Genomic DNA, 26577 nt, shown 5'->3' with positions numbered 1-26577 from the left:
GTGCTCTAGAAAACTCCCATGGTCAATGATATTGCAAAATGCTGAGAAACATGGCAGAACCAATGGAATTACATTCTCATATTCAACTCTGGCATAAGTTATCTGCAACAGCTGTTTCTTTTCCTAAACTAGACCTGAAATCAGACTGGTATGTAACAGAAATAAAAATATCATCCGGCATCATCTAAAATTGAGAAGTCTTCACATGGTTCAATATATCACCAGAGAATGTAAAATATAAGCATTTTATAGAATAACTCTTTTCATTATTAAGTCAAATGTGTTAATTTGCCTGGGCCTTTGACCAGGCATTTTAAATTCGGTATACTGTATGTTCACTAAGCTTGCCTCCTAATGGCATTATGAATATTGTTTTATATGGTTAGCTTTATTTGTGTTAATTTTATATTGTTCTGGTGTCCCAGATTGATCAGATGAGCCAAGATTTCAATCTGCATCAAAGGGCTTATCCTAAATCCAATTTTTAGAATTAATCTTGCAGTTGAATTAATTTTAAAGAAACAGAGGTAGATATTGGCTTCTGAACAACTGACAACATATTTCAGAACAGTCTCTCATTGGCTCTATCCAGTAAGTTTCTGAAAGGATCTGATTGGCCCATAGATGACATAAAATGTTGAATTATGTTGGTCATTGATCTAATCCAGCAGGAGTTGTTGACAATTGTTCTCCAGAGACATTTGAGGTGGAACTTTTTAAAAGCTTCAAGCCCTCATTTGCTCTAGGATGGAATGTTTTCAGTTATTTTGTGAGAATAACTTAATATAGATAGTCCTTGACTTACGACCACAATTGAGCCCAAAATATCTGTTGCTAAGTGAGAAATGTTATGACCTTTCTTGCCACAGTTAAGCGAATCCCTGCAGTTGTTAAGTAATGAGCCATGGTGGCTCAGTGGTTAGAATGCAGTACTGCAGGCTACTCCTGCTGACTACTGGCTGTTTGCAATTTGGCAGTTCAAATCTCACCAGGTTCAAGGTTGACTCAGCCTTCCATCCTTCTGAGGTGGGTAAAATGAGGACCCAGATTGTTGGGGGCAATATGCTGACTCTGTAAACTGCTTAGAGAGGCCTGTAAAGCGCTATGAAGTGGTATATAAGTCTAAGTGCTAGTAACATGCTTTTGAAGTGAATCTGGCTTCCCCATTGACTTTGCTTGTCAGAAGATTGTAAAGATGATCACATGACCCTGGGGCACTGCAACCACCATAAATATGAACCCATGGTCAAGCATCCAAATGTAAATGACATGAGCGTGAGGATGCTGCAATGGTTATAAAGTATGAAAAATGATCATAAATCACTTTTTTTCAGTGCTGCTGTAACTTGGGATGGTCACTGTATGAAATGTTGTAAATCGAGGACTACCTGTAGGTAATTTGTAGTAATGTAGGTATAAATTCACTTTGGGAAGTTTCAAATGAAAAAAAGAATGCTTGCTGCGCCAAGTAAGTGTGTTTAAATAATAATCTCCTACAGATTGCTACTTCTACTACCTTTGTCTCCCTTTGTTAGGGATCCAGATTCTCAGTGGGATGCCTGCAATACAGGACAATATATCCCATTGTGATGGGGGGAAAATAGAAATCAGTTGTTTATATTATACACAATTGATCAGATATGCAAACACAAGCACACCTGTGCTAGTGAGAGGCAAGAGCTTGTTACAATTTAGAATGGATCAGATTTCATGGCAGTTCTGCAGCTGCAGAAAATAGGAATACAATTTGTTTCTTTGTTGCTGCAATGTCATATCAATTATTTCACATAAATCAGCGTTCATGTACCTGCAATTTCATTGCTAACAATACCAGATAACTAATATGAAGTGTATCTCTTGTAACGAAAGAAAGTATATTAACGGTGTGGAAATATACTTATGGAATAGTATAGTCTACTACAAGCCTAAACCTGTTTTATTATACAATTCACTTAACAAAGTATTCTGTGTAATTGCTTATATATCCAAAGCTCTTGAAAAAGTGATGGAGTAATTACTGAAATTTTAAACAGATAAAATAAAACTTATATAATTTATAGTCCAGCAAATTTGGGATATTAATAGGTAACAGGACTCAGCAGTAACTGAATTGCAAGTGGGATGACAAGGCTGTGGAATGAAAAATCAGCATCTTTTAAATGGTTTAAACATTGCATTTTGCTTAGAACTGTATGAGAGAATTTAAGAATGCAGGTAGATCTTGACTTACGATCATACATTTAACAATCATTTGAAATTATGATGGTGCTGATAAAAGTAATTTATGATGGTCCTCGCACTTACAACTGTTGCAGTACCCCAATGGTCAGATGATCAAAATTTAGGTGTTTAGCAACTGACATACTGCCAACAGCTGCAGCATCCTGGGATCCTGGGATCACCATTTGTAATCTTTCCCAGGAGCTTCCCACAAGCAAAGTCAATGAGGGAAGATTTGCCAGATTTGCTTAAGGAACATGGCAAAAAAAAAAAAAAAAGATTGTAAAATCAGGTACAATTCACTTAATGATCACATTGCTTAGCAATGGAAGTTCCAACCCTAGTTAAGTCAAAGACTACCTACAGCATAGTTATAATGTGTGATACTAGATATTTAAAGTATGGATATACATACTTATGTATAAGACAGCTTTCCCAAGTTTGGGGGGTGATGGAAGGTAAGAATTCCTAGAATGAAAACTACATTTTATTGCAAATAAACATGAACATAAAAATAACTTGCAGGTGCAAGCAACTAGAGCCACTCATAAATAGCTAAAGCAAGCAACTTTATTGTTCTCTACCTAGATTGCAAGAATCTTCATAGACTACTAGACTTCACCTAGGATCACCAGGTAAGACCTCATGGATCTTGGGGGAGGTCAAGGTTATGACTTTTGCAGTTCTGCAATGAGTCTAAGCTAAGCACTTGCTTGACCCCTCCCCCACCCTTCAGACTACCTGGCAGTTTCCCAACGTAACTGTAATGTATTGGCCAAACCTTTGCTTCTGTCATGGATTTTTAGGTGGTCAAGTATCTAAAGATAGACAACCTGCAATGTTCCTGGGACTTTGTTATAGTGTTACCTATAAAACTCTGTCCCTTTCTGATCTAATATCTATTATTTTGGAAATGGAATTCTACTGTATCTGAGTTTTTAGTTCGGAAACTAAAACACTTCACAAAAACAAATGTAGCTCCTTATTTTTTTTTTTTTTTAATGTTAAAGTAGGATTTATTATATAGTCTTTTTTTTTTTTAACATTTTATATTTTAAATTACTAACATTACAAACAACATGTACAATATTTCACCCTGTGCTATACATAAGAAAGAAACTCTGGTTTCTCTTCAGATCGTATAAATCTTTCGCCTTTTACCAAATGTAGCTCCTTAAAGTTAACAAGTGACAAGGAGAAATTGAAATTATTGAAATGTCTTATATGGTTACTGAGAGTTTCTGTAAGCCCAGATATACCATTCAGAATTATATGAATGCTTAGGTCTAAACAGGGCTACATTTCTGTTTTAGGAAATACTCATTGATGAGACAATTGCTATATTTATTTATTTAGAGTTCTCCTTTATTATTCTGATAAATAACTCAAGGCAGTGAACTACTAATATGCTTTCCTCCTTTTTGTTTCCCCATAACAACAACCCAGTGAGCTGAGAGAGAAGGACTATGGGCCTTAAATGGTTGCTGCAAAGATTAATAAGGCATCATATACAAAATGTTTCAAATCCTAAACATTTGTAAAGTTTATTGTGATCATTCTGTATGTCATAACCTTGATATCATCATATTAAGTACTTTCATACACAAAATATCCCTTTAAAGGTAGTGATAACATTTATAGCAATAGCACTTAGACTTATATACTGCTCCACAGTGCTTTACAGCCCTCTCTAAGTGGTTTACAGAGTCAGCATATTGCCCCCCAACAATCCTGGGTCCTCATTTTACCGACCTCGGAAGAATGGAAGGCTGAGTCAACCTTGAGCTGGTGAGAATCGAACTTCCGAACTACAGTCAGCAGAAGTAGCCTGCAGTACTGCACCCTAACCACTGTGCCACCAAACTGTTATATTTATCTCTTTCTTCCCAGCACAAATGTTCATCTTCTTGGAGTACCTCATGGTATATAACAGATTCTGATTATCTGTCTTTTCCCCTTAATAGGGGAAAAGACATAACAGAATGGATGTTTTATCCATATCTATCAAATAATAATAATAATAATAATAATAATAATAATAATAATAATAATAATCTAAGAACTGTTTGCCCTCTTCTCACTGACATGATGTAACTGGGGCAGCTAGAAGTAGTCCTAATAGACAATGTCTCTGTAAATCCACTGTAAAAAGCAAGTCAATAATTATTTAAAAAGTTAATCGTTTTATTTTGTCCAGGATACTTTAGCTATCACTGAATTAGCAACTCGTGAGAGAAATATTAATAAGGTGCCAAAGTAGGACATTGATGTCCTAACATTAAGACTGTAATAAATAAGCATAATATAGATGTCTCAGGGAATCAGACTCGCAAAGTTAAATACTCCAATGATTTAGATTTGAATATAAAATGCCAGAAAACAAGAAAATCTGTTTGGTGTACAGTAAAAAAAATATAGGGAAGAGCATTGGCATGATTCTGAAAAACAAGTCATCTGTAATAGTCAAATCATAGTAATGTTTACTGTATACCCTTGATGTTCTCATAATGGTTGAGCTGACATTCTGGAAAGACTGGAAATTATTTGCAGAAGAAAGTTAGCTAAACTAAAAATCTGTTTCTCTGGAGCCATGTAGCCAGAAGGGCTTTACAAACTTTGAAAACAATTCAGAATAAGTGCTTTGGATCTCTCATAAATGTGAAGAGATTGCTACTCATTATTTGTTAAAATACCCTGACTTTGCAAGCCTGGAAAAAAAATGCTTACTGCTCTAAGGAATTCACTCAAAAACATAACTCCCTGATTGCATTCCAAAATAATAACTGTTTAGGACAGGCTTTATAATTTTGTGTGCAGTAAAACACGATGGAGGAACTTTTGCGTTCTTGCCTTATCTTAATGTGGAAATGATGCAAAATTTAGTTATTATTTTTTTTTTTTTTACCAAAATGATCTCTCCATGTTCAGCAGAAGGTGAGTGTATTCCATAGTGATGTGAATTTTGCTCACATCTCTATGATGTGGAAAAATGTCTCTGTTGATTTCCACATTTTGGAGATGTCCCTGGAAAATTGCTATTTGGGGCTGGAGCTCACACCCATATGGCATCCATAAGTCAAAAAGATCACCTAAACTAGTACAGCTAGTCCTCGACTTACAACCACAATGGAGCCCAACATTTATGTTCTGTTAGGAATATGACTATGACCTAACTTGTTGGGGTAGCAATATATAAACCATCAATGTATGTTTGCATTGTATTGTATAGCTTTAAGACTGCTGTATTGCATCATACTGTGTACTGATTGGTTAGCTCTATTGCCAATGTCCTTAAGAGGGAGCTAGAAACATGGCTTGTTCTCTTTTTTGTTCTTGCTCTCTGATATCTCTATCTGACTTACTGTCTTAATGTTTGCAACTCTAGAAGAACTGGTTACTGGGTATGATTAATACGACTGGTATGAAGACTTTGTTTATTGGACTGTGTAAACTATAACACGACTCAGTGTATCTGTGTGATGACTGTGCTTATTCATAACTACTCTCAACCGCTTTCATGTGCACACCCTTGCTACCCAAGGGTTATTCCTTAACATGTTCTTAAGTGAGACATTTGTTAAGTGAATTTTGCCTCATTTTACGACCTCTCTTGCCACAGTTGTTAAGTGAATTGCTGCAGTTGATTAGTTAGTAACTCAGTTGTTAAGTGAATCTTGTTTCCTCATTGACTTTACTTGCCAGAAGGTCACAAAAGGGGATCACATGACCTTGGCACACAGCAACGGTCATAAGTATGAACCAGTTGCCAAGCATTTGAATGTTGATCATGTGATAATGGGGATGCTGCAAAGGTCATAACTGTGAAAAATGGTCATTAGCCACTTTTTTCAGTGCTTTTATAACTTTGAATGGGCACAAAATGAACTGTTGTAAGTCGAGGATTATCTATAATGCAAAAATTCTGTTTCTTCATGAGCTTCCTTAGACTTTTTACCAGGTGGGACATGAATCATTCAGAGGCTCAGTGATTTTAAGGATAAAGTGCTCAAGGCTAAGTTTAAGGCATTCATTTTGCTTCTTAAACTCCCCAAACTTTTTTTTAAAAAAAATCTGCACCCTGAATGTGAAAGCCACAATGGTGTCCAGAGGAGCAGCATGTGCCCTCTTAGCTGCATTTATTATACCTCAGATATACTGTGCAATTTTGGACCTTCCCAGTGTTTTTTCCAGAAGCAAAAACTAGAAGCAAACAAACAAACCCCACCCGCCCCAAAACAAACACTCTTCCTTTGCTGTATTAATTGCTGAGTTCCCAAATGGAACTCAAGGTGGGTGCTTGCATTGCATTTTTTGTGGTTTCCAGCATGCACGCTTGCATTGGCGCATGCATGCTCTTTGGGCACTCAGCACCCAAAAGGTTAACCATCACTGTCCTACTGGATAGCCCAGCTTCCCCTTCCCCAAAGAAGAATGATTCCTTGGTCAACCCTCTAGCGCATATTTTTATCGAAATGTGTTGCAAACCCAACTCTATCATACTAGTTCTTTAGCTTCTGAGAACTTGGATCATTGGCTTGCAAGATAGAATATGTTGTCCTGGTGATATCCTGGCCAGTTTGCATCTCTTCCAGTAGAAGACGATTGCATTCAATGGCTATTTAGCATGCCTGATTCTTAGGAAGACTCAGGAGGAGTGTAGTAGTGATGAGAAAGAGGCAGTTTGGTACTAACAAGATACCAACTCTCACTTTGCTCCCTCGAATGAGCTTGATGCTCAAAGGTTAGCCTACCTGCTAGCAATCACTTGTGTCTCTAAGTTAATTCTGCTCATCAGTTGTTGTTGTCTTTGTTTCCGATTGACACAGAACACTATTGCTGCATCCGTCACTTTGACTTCTCCCCAAGGATATTTACTTGCATCTTTACTGCCTTTTAAATTGCAGCACTTCCTTTTTCTGGGCTACATTTCCATATGTCATTTTCTGTTTCTGCCATTCTGGGAATTGCTGTACCTAGCTCTGTAAAGTATTAGATTTCTGTCCCTGTGAATTCTTTTGTGGCATTCGGCATGAGGGATGGTATATAAAAATCCACTATGTTGCATTGCATCTTCTTGGACTGGCATGTCCTTTACTTGGCTCATTCACATTGACAATATCTGAAGAAAATAATATTTTAGAAAAGCCACAGGAATTTTAAGAACTTGGGATAATGAATACATACAATACAAACATATTCATTCATTCCTCAGATGGGGAAACACCAGACATCCTGATGTTCATATTATGTCTTGCACTGAAAGATTGCTCCCCAACCCATCTCTCTTAACCTCTCCCACTTTTCTGCATTTGGCTTGCAAATGACCACTATCACTCTACTTACAGCAAAGCCCTGTAAAGTGCAAGGCAAAAGACAATGTTGTATTACCGTGGGGAAAATGAAACAATCCAAAAGCTTTCATATCCATCTATTTGGCATAGGGGGAAAATGTGAAGAGCTTTGTCTTGTAGCAACATCAGGAATGAAATCATTTCTTAGACTGGAAAAGTCAGGACAATCCCAGCAAAGACACACCAGAGGCAAGCTTTGAAGGGCAATGACCTATTAATACTAGGTGTTCAACCAGAACAAGGGTATATGCAGTTTTGATTAGGATCTGGAAATACTGTGTTTGGGATTCATATGTATTTGGTATTCTTTTGTTCTGCTTTGCTTTTTTACCCCACAAACTGGGGTTGCAAGGAATTTATTGAATTTACATCTTTACTGTATTTATAAGCCACCTCAATCAATAAGGACTCAATGAACAATGTAACTGAGGTACATAGTTAAAACCATAATATAAATTCCAAACAAAAATTAAATAGGAAAGAAACATCAAGACACACTAAGGACCAAATGCATGCCGGAATACCATGATTTTTAATTTTCCTCCTAATTATAAGAGAAAGGGGCTGTCCTAATCTCTGGTAGCAAAATGGTCCAAAGACAAAGAACCACTCTTTCAGAGTGAAAAGATTACCTGACAAGAGGATTTCAGTTCTGCATGGAGCTGAAATCCTTCAGCAGGCAACTCTTTTGTTCCATCCACTTAACAACTCTGGAGATTGCTTAACCACCACAATACGGGATGCCATGATTGTAGTCGTTGAGTGAGGCAGTAACATGGGCATCTTGCTTAATACCACTTTGTGCAATGACTGAGATTCCAATCCCAATTGTAATTGTTAAGTCGGTGCTGCGGTGCTGTTTTTGCTAGCCAAAAAAGTAGATTACCTCTGCTTTAAGTGCCAAACAGAGGAATTCAGCTTTTGGATGAATGACTGCCTGCCAATAAATAGTTAGATTGTATCCAATAATACACTGAATAACTTGATTCTTCCCTCTGTATTTTATTTTTCACTACAAAGTACTCAGAAAATACAGATAAAGTTTCTTTAGAAAAAAAACACATTTAAGTGAAAAATGATCAGAAGAAATATTTAAGCAATTTTCCCTCCCTATTTCTCCTGCCATGTAATAAAATCTTTCACTCAGTGGTTGCTAGTTCTGTTCAACGAAAAAGCATAAATCATCCAGATTTTTGTAGGCCAGATTTTATAGTTCTAATATTAGCTCCCCTTCTTGTTTTGGCCCAAAATTCTTTCAAGAATTTCAGTTAAATTTATCTTTTGCTTTACTTGCAATCACAGAATCACAGGCCTTTTGTCTAGATTACACATATTAAACCACGATAAAGAGAATGACTGGTAAATTCCTTTAGGCAATCAAAGTGGTATCATTCTTAATGGAATATGAGAATTTAACCATTTGCTCTGATTAGAATGGGTGTTTAATGTATTTAACCTGTTGAACTCCTTATTTCAAATAGTTAAGAATATTGGGGAAATGAAGCTTATGAAGAAAATTGTACATTTAAGAAGAGGAACTATTCATTTTCTCAATGATGGTGAAAATCTGCCTTTCTTGTATATTCCTTCAGCATAATGAAAGTTATATGACTGTCATCACAGTCTTGTTTTATTATCATATCATATGGAGGTCCTCATTCTAAAGCAACAATGAAACTGAATATCTATGTTTAACTTAACCAAAATGTGTGAGTGTGAATCCTCAGTCACACATCACCTCTATAATTGTTATTGAGTAATTAATCTATAATTCATTGTGCAACTGGCAAGCAAATGGGTTTAACAAAGGGATTTGTAGTAGCTGAGATGAATGTTGAAGAAGCAAGCCTAGAAAATGGTGAATGATTTATTATTTTACGTATAGCAGAAAGTAAATCACCCTAAAGCTGGCAATATGTTGCACAGTTGGAACTTAGTCTTACTTTTAAATGAAAATAAAGGCTCCTATCTTTTCTTTGAAAATGCCTGCTTCAGCTCAGAAGACAAAAACAAGGGAATGTTTAATTTTTAGTCTCTCCTTTTGAGCTCAATGCTTAAGAATCTATTGGGTCGCTGAAATATTTGAATGGGGTATGATTAGCATCAGAGTTTCCAGAATAATTTGTACAGAACAATGAGTGTGGCATTCTGAACATTATAGTGATATGCATATGGAAATATCCTTTGGAAATATTGTACTGTTCACTACAGTTTACAAAACATACTTTAGGCCCATCCTAGAATATTGTTCAACTGGTTGCAATCCTTATTACGTATTGGACAGAAGTACTTTACAAGAAATGTTTTGCATTCTTCTGTCCATAATAGAATACCCTGTGCTTGTTGTCGTGCCTGACCCATCATGACCCCATAGACAATATTCCTCCAGGCCTTCCTGTCCTCTACCATCCTCTGGAGCCCATTTAAGCTCACGCCTACTGCTTCAGTGATTCCATCCAGCCACCTTGTTCTCTGTCGTCCCCTTCTTCTTTTGCCCTCAATCTTTCCCAGCATTAGGCTCTTCTCCAATGAGTCCTTCATTCTCATTAGGTGGCCAAAGTATTTGAGTTTCATCTTCAGGATCTGGCCTTCTAAAGAGCAGTTAGGGTTGATCTCCTCTAGGAGTGACCAGTTTGATCGCCTTGCAGTCCAAGGGACTCACAGGAGTCTTCTCTAGCACCATAGTTCAAGGCCCTCAATTCTTTGGCACTCAGCCTTTATTTTTTACCCTATGCTATTAGGCTTAAAATTCTTGGTTTGGATAATTGAGAACTGTGACGTTTCCGGTCACATTTAGGTATTGCATACAAAATTGTACATAGTAACGTTTTATCTGTAAATGACTTTTTTAGTTTTAATTGTAATGTAACGTGTGTGAATAACCATTTGAAACTTAATGTAAAACACTTTAAACTCGATTGTAAAAAAAATCCATTTTTGTAATCAGTTGTCAAAGTCTGGCATATCTTACCCAATTCAGTTGTCTCAACTAGTAACTTTCATAATTTTAATTCTAACTTAACTTCTGTAGACCTCATCCCATATTTAAAAGATTCCTAAGGGACCATACCAATGGTGGGTTGCCCCCGGGTCGCATCAGTTCTATAGAACTGGTAGTAAAACTGCTGGGAGACTCCACCCACCGATCCTGATGTTATCCAAATGCTTCTGTGCATGCATAGAAGAGGTCGCGCATGCACGGCCCCATTGAGAACCGGTAGTAAAGGTAAGAAGAACCCACCCCTGGGTGGGTTCTACAGGGTCCCTATCGTCCCTGTCACAATTATTTTTTTTTTTTCATTTTGTTTGTTCAAATTTGTAATTTTTGTTTGATGAAATAAAACTTAAAAGTTCGAAACATCACAAGAAAAATCATATGGTCTGACCTTATCTATGTTTATTTGGAAGATAATCTCTGAATTCAAGATAGGGCTAATTTACTTTCTAGTAAATCCAGGCAAAACTTTTTTTGTTGCCCATATCGACTGACATAAAACATGCTAATATTTGGCAGGACTTTGGGAACATCTGGATCTATAGGAGATAGTGGTCTTGGGTCTGCCCTTGGATGAGGTGTAGTTCTTGCCAGATGCCTACTGCTACTAATTTAACACCAAACCTGGTTTTATGTTCACTGCAGGGGAGGGGGGGTAAGACCTATCCATTCAGTTATTCTTTATAACTGTGGGTATAAATCCTGGTTCCCTGAAGGATATTTCACATTTGATGAATTTTCCCTATAGATTTTCTGGATTTTTCCATGTGATGGGCCACCCAGATTATTGGAGGTATTTTGTGCAAAGGATGTATGGAGAAAATATATGTGTGTGTTTGTTACACTGTTTCTTGCCGGGCTGTATAAGAAATTAATCATAGATGAAGCATGCCTGAAGCTGCAGTAAAAACGAAGAAGGAAAAAGAGTATGAATATTTTTGAAGCAAATTTCCATGGACTTGAAGTACATTTCTACGTTTATTTGTATGAGATTCTAGCAGCAGAATTGTTCTTTTCTTCTCAGGGCCTTCAATGGTAGTTTAGCAATGTCAAGGAATATGTTGTTCCTGAGTGGTCTTACCTCCACTTTGCTACTGTCTATTTCAGTTTGCAGGAAGTCATTCAGAGACAGAGAAAAAAAAGGACAACCTCATTTTGGGGAAAGATAATCAGGAAGGCAGAATGAGTAGCAAGCCCAAGAGAAGACATCTACAAAGAGATGAAGGAGAAGTTTCAGGTCACCAGTGCTTTAAAACATATAAGTCCTGATTTTATGTTCCTATAGATAATGTATTTATTTATCTCACAAAATGTGACTCTGGCTGGCATACAAAACATAATAATAAACCCATAAAACACTCAAACTTAAATGAAGAAAAAAACAGAAAAAATCCAAGATTTTGGGAGAACAATGATCACTTGACCCAAATATGCTTTTTCAAGAGGCATCTGGGCTTTCTTTGCTTTTCCTTGAAGACATTTTGCTTCTCATTCAAGAAGCTTCTTCAGTTCTGAGAAAGTCCAGTTGCCTCTTGAAAAAGCACCTTTTGGACAACCATAATCCGGATGACTGAGAATCTCCATAGATAATCATCACTTGACATCATGCAGCCACCTTGCAAGCTCATCATGTGATCCTCAAGGTTGTTGGAAAGACCACATTTTGGGGGTGGGATGGGGCCAGCCTCAAGAGTGGACCCCAAAGCAAAAAAGGATGGAATTCCTTAGTAGTGGGCCCCAAAGCAGATCCAGATGGAATTCCTTAGTAGATGGGGCTCATAGTGTACCCCTCCTGCTTGATCTGATAGGATGAATAGAGGTGATTGGGAAGACATAGTCTTTCAGATAACTTGATCCCATGCCATGCAGGGCTAAACTGGCACGTAATGCAGTAGATGAAATAGAGGTGGAACAACATACTGATGATACCTCGCCCTACAGCAATGAAAGATCTCACCTAGTGACTTTATGTAGTTGTTAAATAGCAGTGGAGAGAGTACTAAACCCTGCATAACCCTACATAATAGTGGTTGATAATGAGACTCTTACTCCCAACAAACTGACTTTGGCATTTGTAATTGCTATAGAGTAGTGAGGGCTACACTACAACATTTCCCCTTCCCCTATTGACAATGGCTATTACTTTATAACAGAAGATGGGTTTCCAACTACAGACATCTATAGCAGAGAATAGGGCCAGGATGGTATGTTCAACCACAGTTCAATGCCCCACCATTTTCAAATATTGCATTCTTAATCCTCATTGTAGTCCTTAATAGATTCTGACTCTTAGAACAAAAGAACTGCCAACATTGTACCACAAATTTCCCATGGAATCCATAGTTCTTCATTAATGGTGGGAATTTGAAATTGAAGCTGAAAATTAGGATTTCAGCATGTTACCTAAATACCTAAAAGCCATTTCCACCAAAATGTATGGTTCCTTTCTTTCTTTCTTTGATAATTTAAATAATAATTTTATGAATTTAATTTCAAGTGTGCAACCCATAAACAGTATCATCACACCTTTTGAAATACTCAACAAACATTTATGGACAGAATAAATGAGAAATAGTAAAAGCTCCTATGATTCCAGGATTTGTGTAACTGAGCTTCAAGGTTCCTTAAAGGAAGAAAATTGGTTCCAGTCAGTTAGTGAGGTGTATAGGTCTTACAACACAGCTATAGAGGCTAGTAATAACTTACCTTCTATTTAATCAGCAGTGTAGCTGCAGAAAGGTACTTAAAATATCTGAAGACAAGTTTCATACTTTCTTTGATTGATTACACATCACCAAGTCAATGTTGATGCTTAGTGACTACATAGCTAGATCTTCTTCAGGATATTTTGTCCTCAGCTTGGCCCTTCAGATCTTCCAACAGTGCACTTACTGCCATTGTAATCAAGTCTATTCTCCTGTTCTTTTTCTTCTCTTATCTTTCCCAGCATTGTAAACATCTCCTGATAAGTAGGTGTCTGTATAACATGTCTCAAATATAATCATTGGAGCCTAGTCATTTAGGTTTCAAGTAAACACTTAGATTCAGTTATTCTAAAATTCATTTATTTGTTTTCTTGGGTATCCGTGGTATTTTCAGGAAACTTTTCCAACACCAGTGTACAAACACATCAATACTTTTTCTATCCTACTTCTTTAAAGTCCAATTTTTGCTTCCATAAAGTGTAAGAGGAGAAATAATCCACTGATCCACCCTTCCTTAATATATTTAGCATTTATTATTTAGTTTGAATAAAGGATAGATTCTACATTCTTGTTTCACTTCTTTGCTAACCTGGAGCTAGCTTGTTTTATCCCTGTTCCATGGACTGTGGCTTCCTGTCCTGCATATTTTTTCATGAGGACCATTAGAAGTTCTGGGTTTCCCATTGTCTTCATGACATTCCACAGTTCCACTTGACTGATACAGATGAAGGCCCCTATAACATTATGAAGCACATAATTGACTTCTTTTGGGGGGTTCTTTGGCTTTCTTAGTTATCGACTCTGCATTAGCAATAACATCTCTTGTTCCTTGGTCTTTTCTAAACTAAATTTAAACATCTGATATCTTCTTTTCATGTAGGGCTATAATCTGCATTTGATGATTCTAAATATTATTTTGTTAGCATATTTTGTTCTTATACAGAGACTGACTTCTTCCAAACAGGTGGCCACTGTATTGCTCATCAGCAGGGGTGAAATCCAGCAGGTTCTAACAAGTTCTGGAGAACTGGTAGCAGAAATTTTGAGTAGTTCAGAGAACTGGCAAATGCCACCTCTGGCTGACCCCAGAGTGGGGTGGGAATGGAGATTTTGCAATATCCTTCCCCTAGGAGTGGGAAGGGATGTGGATTTTTTTAAAAAATTTGATTTATATGCCGCCCTTCTCCGGTTCGAATCTTTCTTATTTATTTATTTATTTATTTATTTATTTATTTATTTATTTATTTATATAAATAAATAAATAAATAAATATTATTTATTTATTTTTTATATGCCGCCCTTCTCCGGAGACTCAGGGCGGCTTACAATGCGTTAAGCAATAGCTTTCATACTTTTGTATATTTTATACAAAGTCAGTTTATTGCCCCCACAAACTGGGTCCTCAATTTACCTACCTTAGAAAGGATGGAAGGCTGAGTCAACCTTGAGCCTGGCAAGATTCTGACAAGAGCCTGGCAAGAGCCTGAGTGGCGTAGGAGGCTAATGCCTCCTACTAAGGCAGCATTTAACATCCAGTTGCCTGCAATTACTGCGAGTTCAATTCTCACCAGGCTCAAAGTCGACTCAGCCTTCCATCCTTTCTAAGGTGGGTAAAATGAGGATCCGGTTTGTGGGGGCAATAAGCTGACTTTGTATAAAATATAAAAAAGTATAAAGGCTATTGCTTAACGCATTGTAAGCCGCCCTGAGTCTCCGGAGAAGGGCGGCATATTAAAAATAAATAAATAATATTTATTTATTTATTTATTTATTTATTTATTTATTTATTTATTTATTTATTTATTTGAATAAATAAATAAATAAATAAGATTTGAACATACTAATTGCAGACAGCTAGAGTTAAATTACAATGCATTAGTCCGCTGAGCTATCCAGGCTCCTTTTGCAGTATCCTTCCCCTGGAGTGGAGTGGGAAAGGAGATTTTGCAATATCCTTCCCCTGTCACGCCCACCATGCCACGCCCACAGAACCGGTAGAGAAAAAATTTGGATTTCACCTCTGCTCTTCAGATTTTCTAGCATTGTTTGATTAGATACTTCTTTTGTTGCTTCCCATATTTCTGTAGCCTTTTGACTTGGAAATGACCAGGGTGCTAATCTAACTCCATCAACTAGAAGGTCAGGTTTTTGTAAAAAGACAGTTAATCTTATAAATTAACCCAAATGTTGATATATCTACTATGCAGAGTTTTAGTATACCCCTTCCATCTATGTTTTATTATTGAACCAATGACAATGTACTCATTGATGTCCTTTAGCATACCAATTTGAATCTCTTTTTGAGTTTGGGGGACTTTTGGAAAACTTTGTATTTTTTGGTCTCTTCCCTCTTTGATGTCTTTACAAATATAAACATACCTTATTTGTGTGTTTGTGTTGAGTTGTAATAGTATGATTTTTCTCACTGCAAGTGTTCAATTCCAGTTCATTTCAATTCACTGCTACACCAAATGTCAGTGTGTAGTTCCGTAATGGCGAACCTATGGCACGCGTACCAGAGGTGGCAAGCAGCACTCCCTATGTGGGCATGTGAGCCGTTGCCCCAGTTCAGCTCCGCCATGCATGCGCATGCACTTCCCGCCGGCCAGCTGGTCTTCAGGTTTCTGTCATGCATGCACAGGAGGTGTGGCACATGCGGGGGGGCACATGCGCATGCACGGGTTGTGGCACATGTGGGGACCACACATGCATGTGTGGGGGGCAGGGGGCATGCACGGGGCCATGCGTGCATTGCATTTTGGGGGTTCGGGCTCACACAGGTGCACGCACGCTGGGCACTTCATCCAGAAAAGGCTAGCCATCACTGATGTAGTTGATTCATTTCATTTTCCATTGCAACTGAGTGTTCCTCATGCTACTTACTTTTCTCTTCCCAGTTAATTCCTTCTATATAGGCACCTGCTTGCCTTTAGCTGAACAGCTGGGATAATCTTGATACCTCGATTAACCCTGCTGGGAGTATATACTTTTGGTGAACATTCCCTGTACTCTTCATTTTCCTCTGCTAGGAATAAATCCCACTATACCACAACATGGTGAGGAGACAGAGCAGGACTTATGGGGACATGTATTATTCAGATTTTTAAAGTATGTCCATTGTTCAATCATTTGACTTAGAATGGAGTACAACTACTTTTTTAAACCTATCTTTTACTAAATAAGCAGCCTAGGGAGACAAGCAAATCTGCAAAGTTAATATCCTGATTTAGGAAAAGAGAATTATCCACAACAGTGGGCATCTGTATTCAGTCTACTACATTTAAATAAGGTTTGAGCTTCTTAACTTACCTTAGATACTTCAGAATCAGAAAAACAGTAGAGTAATTTAAAGTTTAAAAAGTACTACTTGTAGAGGCTATACTCACACAAAAAGAGCTATAATTACCTGTGCAATAAGAGGAAAATATTCTTAATTCTGACAACGATGCAAGTGCGAAAGATTGCAGTTTTCAATGCCTGATTTTAACCCCTGTTTTCCTTTTACTAAGACCTTTTCATTGTTTATGTTGTTTAAAAACATAAAATAAAAACATTACTGTGAGGAACTGGCACTCTTATAAAAAGCCAATCCACAACTCACACAAATTGAAATTCTAAGGACAATTGGCAGTGCAGATGCTAAACACATTTGCTTGAAAATCAATAGGACCTGTGTGAAATTAAATACATTTAAGATCAGTGGAAATCCTGTAATCAATAGCACCTGCTCCCTGAGGGGATGAGGTGGGGGTTGTCTTGCTTTCACCATGTGGCTTGGCTCACTTTCTTGGATAAAGAAGAAATCTGATTGAATAAAAAGATTTAGCGGCATATTCAATGAATAAGAAAAAAACAAGTGCATATATTTCATTTCTGTTATTTTCTCCTAAAATACTTTTTTTCTTTGGAAGAATTTTGTGCAGATATTATGGTGGTTTTTTTTTTATTATTAAGTAGATGTTTACACTTTGGGAATATTGAAAGGAAAAAAAATCTACGCAGCACATTGTATCTGGTGCTTGGCTAGTAATATCATATGATTTGCTAGGCCACTAGTCTGACTCTTTTAGCTATTATTTTTTTGTCTCATTTTGGCATTAATAAAGCAGTTGGAACAGATGCAGACACTCTTTATACAAGTGAGAAGATCTACATGGCAAGGGAAACTAAACTTTATGCCCAGATGTCATAACATAGGATCATTTAAATTCAAAGTCTATTTGACTGAAGCGCTGAACTGAATTGTCTACATAAAATCAGATGGCTGATTTAGATCAATTACTGATGTACTTGAATCAATTAAACAATGTGAAAGTCCTTCTCCACATGTGAAAAGGCCTCTTTTTCAAACTGATTGAAAAACTAATTAAAATTGATTTGGCAATCTTTACCAGATTGAATTGACAATTAGAACTGAATTGAAATTCAGACCGGATTAGATGTGGCTGCAGAGGACTGAACTCTTCAAATCTCTAGAGTCCCGATGATGGTATAACATCCTAAATGAGGTGCATGCTTGTTATATGCACACATTGACACAAAATGTATAGTCTCCACTGATGCACTCAAATTCTGCAAAGAAGCCATGTCCTGCTAGATTCATTTTTTGAGAATGTTAAGTTTGGAAAGCGCTAATGTGGTCTCCTTGTTCCACTGTCTCTTCCTTTGACTAGTCTAAAAACATCCATAGGGATGAATGTCAATCACTGAAGTTCCAAGAAAATACTAAGAACAGTCTTAAAATACAAAGGACCAAATGCGATGCAAGTTTATATGACCCATGTTGAAATCCCAAAAGCTCATGCTAGACTAGACCAAGAACAACTGAGCCCTGTGTTTGAAAAATGCCTATAATTTAATGTCAAGTATCTCCTTATAAATGAATGAGATTTGGCAGCTTTGGCAGATACTTGGTAGCGTTGGAACCAATTGTCACCAGGGCAATTCTTTTTCTTGGAAGATAGAAGAAATATTTGCTCATAAGTGTAAAAGAAGATCCACAACACACTATTTGTACAACTCTGAAATTGAGAAGGCAGCGAATCTGCCAGAATCTCATCTCATTAGTGTGTTTTGCAACAACTGTTTGGCTGAAATGATGTCAGCTGAATATAAAATCATGTCTTGAGGTGAAAGACCTGGCATAAAGATGATGCTGGGACAACTTTCTACCAAAATGATGTTGTAGGAATTCCCCAAATGGGGAAGGAAAGGAAGATTTATCTGCACCCGTGTTTTGATAGCGAGCTTGACAGGAAAGATATTTTCTCTCCAGTGAGATCTTTCTTTCAACTTCATTTTGGATTAGGGCAGAGCAGGAGCAGAACACTGGCCTGGACCTTGATTGGAAATGGTAATATAGCTAGCCTCCATTTTCTCAGGGGCACAAATTAAAAGTGCAGTGCCAGGGAACGGGTGAGAGTGGGCCCTAGCCAAATATATACTCTGTTGTAACAATTTGGGACAGCATTCTCTCCTTGTTCTTTCAGCCAGTTTCTTCACCCCACCCAAATCTTTTAGACTTGCTCTTTCTTTATAGACGTGGAAGATTTCATGTGCCATTCTTTGCAGCTAAAGAACGCAGCTCCAGCCTGACTTTTGACGTGTCCTCTCTGATCACATTTATCAGTGCAGTACACTTGAGTATTAAATGAATCTCCCACTATAGGGTCTGTCAGCCCTCTTTCTCCCACCCCTTCTCAAGTTTTAAATTCCCCCTGCTAGTGTAAAACTTAATGAAAGCCCTGGAGTATACAATAGCATTTTTGAAAACAGAAATCTGTAGCTGCTGTGAATCATCACTCACAGCAGGGACCCAGAAATGTGAATTGTGGGAGGAACAAACAGAGAGCCCTTCTCTTTTTTACTGGGAATTTATTACAGGCGTGTCATTATTTACAATGCACCATTCACATCCTCTAAAGAGCCAATAAACTGGCTGCTGAATATGCATTCTGCTCTGTGGTTGAACACAGATGTTTCCAGCTAATATCCATTTCATTTAATTTCTTTTCTTTCCTCCCTTCCCCCTCATTTTTAACATAATATCTATCTTGCTATTTCTGTAGCAGCTGGGTAACTATTCACCAGTCTTCTGTTTCCAAATCACTCTTTATCCTTATTCTGGTTGGTGCAATTCATGTTGTGGTACTTAAAAATCTGTTGGTATTTCCCATTATTTAGTGCTGTTTTTCAGACTTCAAAATTCATCTGGTAAAACACACTTTTGCAGAGAGAGAGAAAGAGAGAGGGAAGGAGGGAGAGGGAGGGAGAGATATTTGATTAAAATGATTAGCAATGGTTTGTGAATGAATCCACTTTTTTTTTTTACTTAGCTATAATTTAAAACATGGTTATATTACATAAATACAGAGCAATCAGAAATCACCAATTCCACTCACCATTGCCTATTATATGGAGTGCCATCTAGTTTCATGAAATTCAGTGGAAGTTTTGTAACTGATGGCAGTAGGAGATCAATTGCTCTCAAGAGATGCTAACTTGCTTATTCCGTAAAAATTGGAGTTAGGGGAAGCTAGAGTTGTGACCTTCCAGAAGTAATGCTGGTGCTTTTATGAATAGTGCTGGGAAACCTCCCCCAGTCTTCTGATAATGAGATCTGGGCAAGCTAAAACAATGATGTCACAACTCTAGTAACTTGAAACTGTGCATAGGCTCCATGGGATGGCATATGGCAAAATAGAATGTATTAAAAAATTTCCATCTTCAGATCATAGAGCTTTAGATAATGGCAGTTACTTGTTTGTAATTTGTGTGAAAGCTATCAGGAATCCTAGGAAAGCAAAATGGCCAAGATTGATAGCTGAAGTATGCATAGATCAGAATGAAGAGAGGGGGCAACCTCAAAGCACCTGAAGGAAGTACAAGAAGCAATTAATGGAAACTAACAAGAAGAAAACCAACCCAGAACTAAGAAGAAATTTCCTGACAGAGTGATTAATCAGTGGAATGACTTGCCTCCAGAAGTTGTGGGTGCCCCAACACTGGGGGTTTTAAAAAAGAAATTGGATAGCCAGTTGTCTGAAATGGTATAGGGTTTTGTGCTTGAGCAGACCTCCAAGGTCTCTTCCAACACTGTTATTCTGTTATTTACTTACAGGTCTGCCATATCTCAGCTGCAAAAATAAAAATAAAAAAAAATCGGGATGACAGTTTGGTTGCAGCAAAGAGTTAGAATTTTCAGTATGTCTTTGCTGCCAATTGTGATTGTATTTTCAGTCTATATATGGTAAACCTAGATTGGTGTTTCTCAACCTTGATGACTTTAAGATGTGAGAACTGCCTTTTGACTTTCTTTCTGGATGGGGAATTCTGGGAGTTGAAGTTCACACATTTTAAAGTTGCCAAGGTTGAGAAACACTGGGCTAGCTTTATGCTTATCAATTCATTTTTACTATTTTAGAATCATGTTATTTGCACATTCACAAAATGACAACTATAAAATACATTGTCTTGCTTCATAATGGTTGTCTTCATGGTTGCGGTCAATCAAAACCTACTTATCAGAAAGTGGTATTATTTCATCTCCATTCACTTCCATCCACCTAAGTACTATCTTCTACTATCCTAGAAACCTTTTTTCTGGACAGGTGGGTAGATGGCCAAATAAAGGAGAAAGTTGCTACCATCATCCGTTTTTATTTATTTATTTTATTTTTATTTTCTAAGAATGCCTGTGAGGCTCAGTTGCATTTGTGGAACTAAAGAGAATGCTGATGGTTGGCATTTTCCTTTGCCAGCACTCCATTATTATTGTTTTTTTTAATTAAAAGAATCAAAACAAACTGTCAAAGAGCCAGACTAGTCCTAAGAGAGATATTGGGCACATTGACACATTGGCATCCGTGGGCACCACATTACCTATGCCCACGAAGTATAATTACTACAGAAGAGAAGTGAGTCATTTTTCCATCTGGTATTCTCTGTAATAACAATGTAGTATCCAAATTAACCTTGAGTCCCACTGAAATAAAGGACCTAATTGCCAGGGAAATTTGGTCTGCCTACACTGCATGTACTATATAAGTAAGAACTTTGACTAGCACTCTAGTGACATAGTAAGTGACAAACTTTAACAGGCCATTCTAACATATTAACGTCCACTGGGTTTTTCAGTGGAACTGCTTAGTTATAGATTTTAATAATGATAAATGACCAGGTATGTGGGGAAATTAAATAGCGCACTTCTAACAATCCCCAAGACGTTATATGCATGATAATAAAAGTTTTAAAAGTCTCTTGGTTCTGATCTTAATATATTGGAACAATGTCTGTACATATGAAGGTCTACCAAGGCAGCATATTGCATATTTGGTAGTCTCCGAATTCTTCTTCTAGGCCATTTGTGTGTGTGTGTCTGTGTGCATTTGTGTGTGTTTTCTTCATGCAATATTCCTCACTCCTTCCTTCTCTTTCTCTAACACAAACAAAAAAGACTTTCTCTTTCTCTGTGGAAATACAGATGTCCCAAAAATGAAAATATAGTGTCTGTGACAGATTCACTCATCCTATAGATAAACTTCTCCCATAATATTTCATACCCGTATATAATGTTTGTTTTTTTAAAAAAAGTTCTATGAATCCATTTAAACCAATCTATTTAAGGAGAACTTGATGATCTATGTGTTTAAAAAAGTTTTATAAAACAATAACAATTGTCTGATATAGTTTCTATTTAGAAATTTTTTTAAAAGTCCCTGATGTATGAAATTGCAATATTTATCCAATATATACTGTATATTCAAGACTCGCTGAATATAATTATCACCAAAATCATTACACATTCAGAGAATGTAATAATTGCTCAAATAGCTTTATTACAAAAGAAGAGCAGACAATGAAAAATCCACTTCATCGGCAAATGAAGATGGAAGCAAAAATCTTTCATTCTCTCTCTCTCTTTTTTTTTCTTTTTCAGGAAAAGGCCACCTGTCATACCTGGGTTGTTTTTGCAAATGTTCATCTTGCCATGGAGTGAATTATCCAAACAAGTCATCAAAAAAAGAAAAAAGAAAAGAAAAAAAAAACTTGTTTACATTCTTATTGAAAAACATCTTCAGGTACACATACAATCAATTCACAAAAAGAATTTCTTCAGAGGTTCAAAAGGCAAAGTATAGTTGTATAAGTGCAGGCTGAATTGCCATTTTGTGTCACCCATGTGCAATTTTTCAATACAAGTTCCTTTTTGGGTATTACAGGAAATGTGATCAACTCAGCTAACAGATAATACAGCCAATAGTTTCTTCATCGTTTCTGAAGTGACCTTGCTGTAATAAAATTTTCTGAGTTTCGATCTTCACTTTTCCTGCTAAGCAACTTTATGGGAATTTTGGAAATAAAATAAGAGAAATATACTTCTGAATGCTTGGGTATAACAAAGTAATTTGCGTCAGCTGGAATATGCGTGAGGTGCCTCCTTGAATTTATATTTGGTTTCTCGAAGATCAGAAGTTATTAATGCTTTTGTGTACATACTTGCTACATACATGACAAACCACACATAACCTCACATGTAGGGCGAGTGTAAAGTCTGCATTTAAATGAGGTGCAAATTAGACCCCCTAAAAACGAGAAGCTGTTTGATCATCACCCCTATTATCGCAGAACTTCATCATTTTACATCGGATGATTTTCTTCCATGAACTTAAGAGTGTTAACAACACTTCATGTGAACACGTTCTGTCTCATTCTTTCCTTGAGGCCAATAATGTTGAATAATAAATCCAGAGCTACCACAGTTTAACCGGTATCCTCTAGCCTGGAAATTATATGATAGCTAATAATTTACAGGAGAACAGCAAAGGCCAGCAAGGCAAAGGTGGACAGGGAAGAGATTGTCACGACAACTATAGTTTGTGGCAGAGGGTCTGCGCGTAGTGTATATATACACCAAGGTCAGTAGACTGGATGCAGTTATCTGGCTGTCTCTTTGAAGCAGGATTGCCATGCTGAAACCCTAATTAAACCCAGGGTGTGAATCCCCAGGGAGCCATGACAGAAGGCTGTGTTTACTAACCCACTACCACAATCAATGCCATGTGACTATATTCTTCTGGCAGCTGCATACAAAGAGCTGCCTGTGCAATTTTGAGGACTTGGGTTTTCTCTGTCATGGCACTTGTCTTTTAGATGCTAGGTAGGAGTGTCAGAACCTCAGCTAAGTGGAACTTGTGATTATTTGAAGCACTGGCTAATTAACAGAAGCAAAAAGGAAGAGAAACTGCGGTTGATTTGCATGTAGCATCCCTCAATTGAGCCAGGGAGGAAGGAGATCAAGATATTATTTTTCTTTTAATTCATCAACCTATAGGAGGGGGGGGGACCAGACATCCCCAGAATCAGAGCAAAAAACACAAGAATGGTTTGTGAAAAATCAGTTTTAATAAAGCTCCGGCATAACCATGGATATAAAAGTATTCACACTGTTGGCTTCTGTATAAGATTATTTGTTAGACTTCCTTGTCTCCTTTTCTCTTAAGGAGGGGGAGGGGGGACCCTAAAATTAGACGAAACCAGAGATATAAATGCAGGGAATAGAATAAAGCAAAATAACTCCAGGGTGTTCATCTGCCATAGCAGTCATTTCATATCTCATTTGTTATATGAATGTGATAGCTACTTCCCTTTTTGATAGTATCATTATGTAGACTCTGCAGATTCAATTCCATTTACAAGTCAATGGTGTGAGATTTTATGACAATTCTTTTTACTGAGTTGATTCTGTGTGAACCTCAGCAGTACAAAAAAATTGCACACAAATGAGCAATTTTTTTGCCATAAGGCTCTGTTGAAGTGGATGCAGCTGACCATTGTTTTTTTTTTTCTCCATGCCAATTGTATTTTTTCCTTTTCTAGGTGCAGTATACACACCAGTGGTGGGTTTCAAATTTTTTTACTACTGGTTCTGTGGGTGTGGTTTGGTGGGCGTGGCATGGCTTGGTGGGCATGGCGGGGGAAGGATATTGTAAAATCTCCATTCCCTCCCCACTCCAGGGGAAGGTTACTGCAAAATCCCCATTTCCTCCTGATCAGATGGGACTCGGGAGGCAGAGAATAGGTGGGGGAGGCACCAGTCAGAATTTTTACTACCAGTTCTCCGAACTACTCAAAATTTCTGCTACCAGTTCTCCAGAACTGGTCAGAACCTGCTGAAACCCACCTCTGATACACACCCCATTTGCATACCTACAAATGAGTCAAAAAAAGAGTTCCTTCCAGATAAAAGGGCTGTGTCATTCAATCTATAAAACTTAGGTTGATGATGGAGGCATTGCTAAAATATTATTTGCCTGTTCTCCAGAAACTTTGCATAAGCAATTAAAGATTTAAGAACAAATTTATTATTTTTTTAAAATCAAACTGTGTTTTTGTATATATTTATAGAGAGTGATTAACCATTAGCTAAATTTCAAACTATTCAAAGAAGATGCTAGCTGGTGCATCTTCTTTTCTTTTACTTACTGTAAAATAAGTTCAGAAACCTTAATAAGGAGGGAACTTTGGGAGTTTTCTTCCTACTTTGTTCCCAAAGAATATATTCTATTTACTATGCTAAAGTGATCCATTTGCTTACGTGGATATCTTTCCTATTTTGTCAAAGGATTTAGATTCTGCTTTTTGTTTTTGTTTTTAAAGCATGGCTTGGCTTGAGAGAGAAGGAAGTTAATGGAGAATTAGTGGGATGGCATGCTTTAGGAAACATAAGTAAAGGACATGAACTTATTCAAATCTTTGAAGATGTAAAATGAAGTTTCTGAATGTAATATTTACATATTGGCTATTTTTCTTCCATGCCAAGCAGAACTAGAGGCTTTTAAAATTAATGCTAAAGCCAAAAAGTACAAGGATATGGTATGGCACTGCACTTCACTAATTCAATTTTCTTAAAGTTCTTAAAGTCTATAACTTCTTTCTAGGTGAAAAACAAATCTCTTTTGTTTGTGATGGGTTGCTTTGAATTGCTTCTTGCATATCAAACTTTTCAGAGGTCATTCTAATATGGATTGGGTGTTAAACCATGACATTTTAAGCCATTGGCACTTTGATTTAAATAATGCTTATTTAAAAAGGTTTCTAATAGAGATTTTGCCTCCTTTAAGTAGATAAACGAATACCAATCATAAAGCCATTTAATAAATGTATTGCTTGTTTGTTTGTTTTTTCAAATCATGTATCACTCTGATATACAGAACTGGCCACTCTTCCTCCTTTGTGTATATACTGTATAATCATTAGCAGGCCAGCCTTTCTGTTGGCTAGATTTCTGATCTATGCCCAAAATATTTGGAAACTTGAAGATTTAGGTCTCTGGAACTAAAAGAATATTGTTGACTGGAAGAAACAGATGCGTTTCTGTTTCTTTGGATTTGCTTATATTTAACACCAGAAATCTCTTTACTCAGTCATCTTGCTCTTTCTCCCTTCTTTATGTCTTCAGGGATTTTACAATATTGCTATCACTAAAGAAGATTCCTATCACTAGAAAAATGAAAAAGGTAATTATACACTCCTAGCCTAAAATGGAGACATTTCAGCACAGATAAACACATCTTGTGTAGCTTCGATGATCACTGGATCTCTTTTCCTGGTCCTTTCTCTGTTTCTCTAAAGTGTCCAATTGTGCAAGCTGAAAGGGTTTGGGGCAGAGCCTGGAAATATTACATAATCTGTGAATAGGAATTCCCCAAAGACCTGTACATTTCCATAGTTACTGGTTGTTCCAAGGTATCCCATAACGTGTTGGTGTTTCTGATAATGAAGGTGTCCTAGGCTAGATTTATTAGCTTTCTACCTGTTTCAGAAATGTCTTAACAACTCTGAAAGCAGTGTGTCATAGTGAAGCCCAAGGGTGTGATGCCAATTCCCAGAAATACAGCTGCATTCTGAAGGTTTTTACAGCATTTTTTGGGAGCTACAAGAATGCTATCATTTTGCAGCTTTAGGCCAATTCACTTGTGCGAGAAGATAATTCCCTGAATCTTGTACATGTTGGCATATTTTTTTTTCTGTGCAGGAGGTCTCTAAATTCTAAAAAGCTGACAAACTTTGGCCCTGCACTGTCCTTTGTTTCAATGTTGTTTAGGTGAACATCCTCACCCTACATAGCCAGGGTCTTTCTGCTAGGGTCAAAGTAAAAATGTAGGATTGAGTCTCCATTCAAGAAAAAAGAGAACAGAAGAATTCTTACAATTTCTATAACTGTCCAAATCAAAAATAAGACTTAACATTGATATCACTCCAAGGAAATCCATATGAGATACAGATTTATTAATAATGTTGTGCA

At 37.1% G+C, this 26577-nt stretch overlaps 1 long non-coding RNA gene across 1 annotated transcript; it reads left to right on the top strand.

Moving 5' to 3' along the window:
* On the top strand, positions 1 to 23710 carry LOC117672360 (uncharacterized). The gene is made up of 3 exons (XR_004593194.2): positions 1 to 148; positions 2809 to 2855; positions 22210 to 23710. It is a non-coding gene; the product is annotated as an uncharacterized LOC117672360 (long non-coding RNA).
* Positions 23711 to 26577: the final 2867 nt, after the last annotated feature.

Source organism: Pantherophis guttatus, chromosome 3 (assembly GCF_059756535.1).
Source record: "Pantherophis guttatus breed Tessera chromosome 3, ASM5975653v1, whole genome shotgun sequence".
Taxonomy (NCBI): Eukaryota; Metazoa; Chordata; class Lepidosauria; order Squamata; family Colubridae; genus Pantherophis; species Pantherophis guttatus.
Note: the sequence above shows the minus strand (reverse complement) of the source record. Positions and strands in the feature narration are given on the sequence as shown.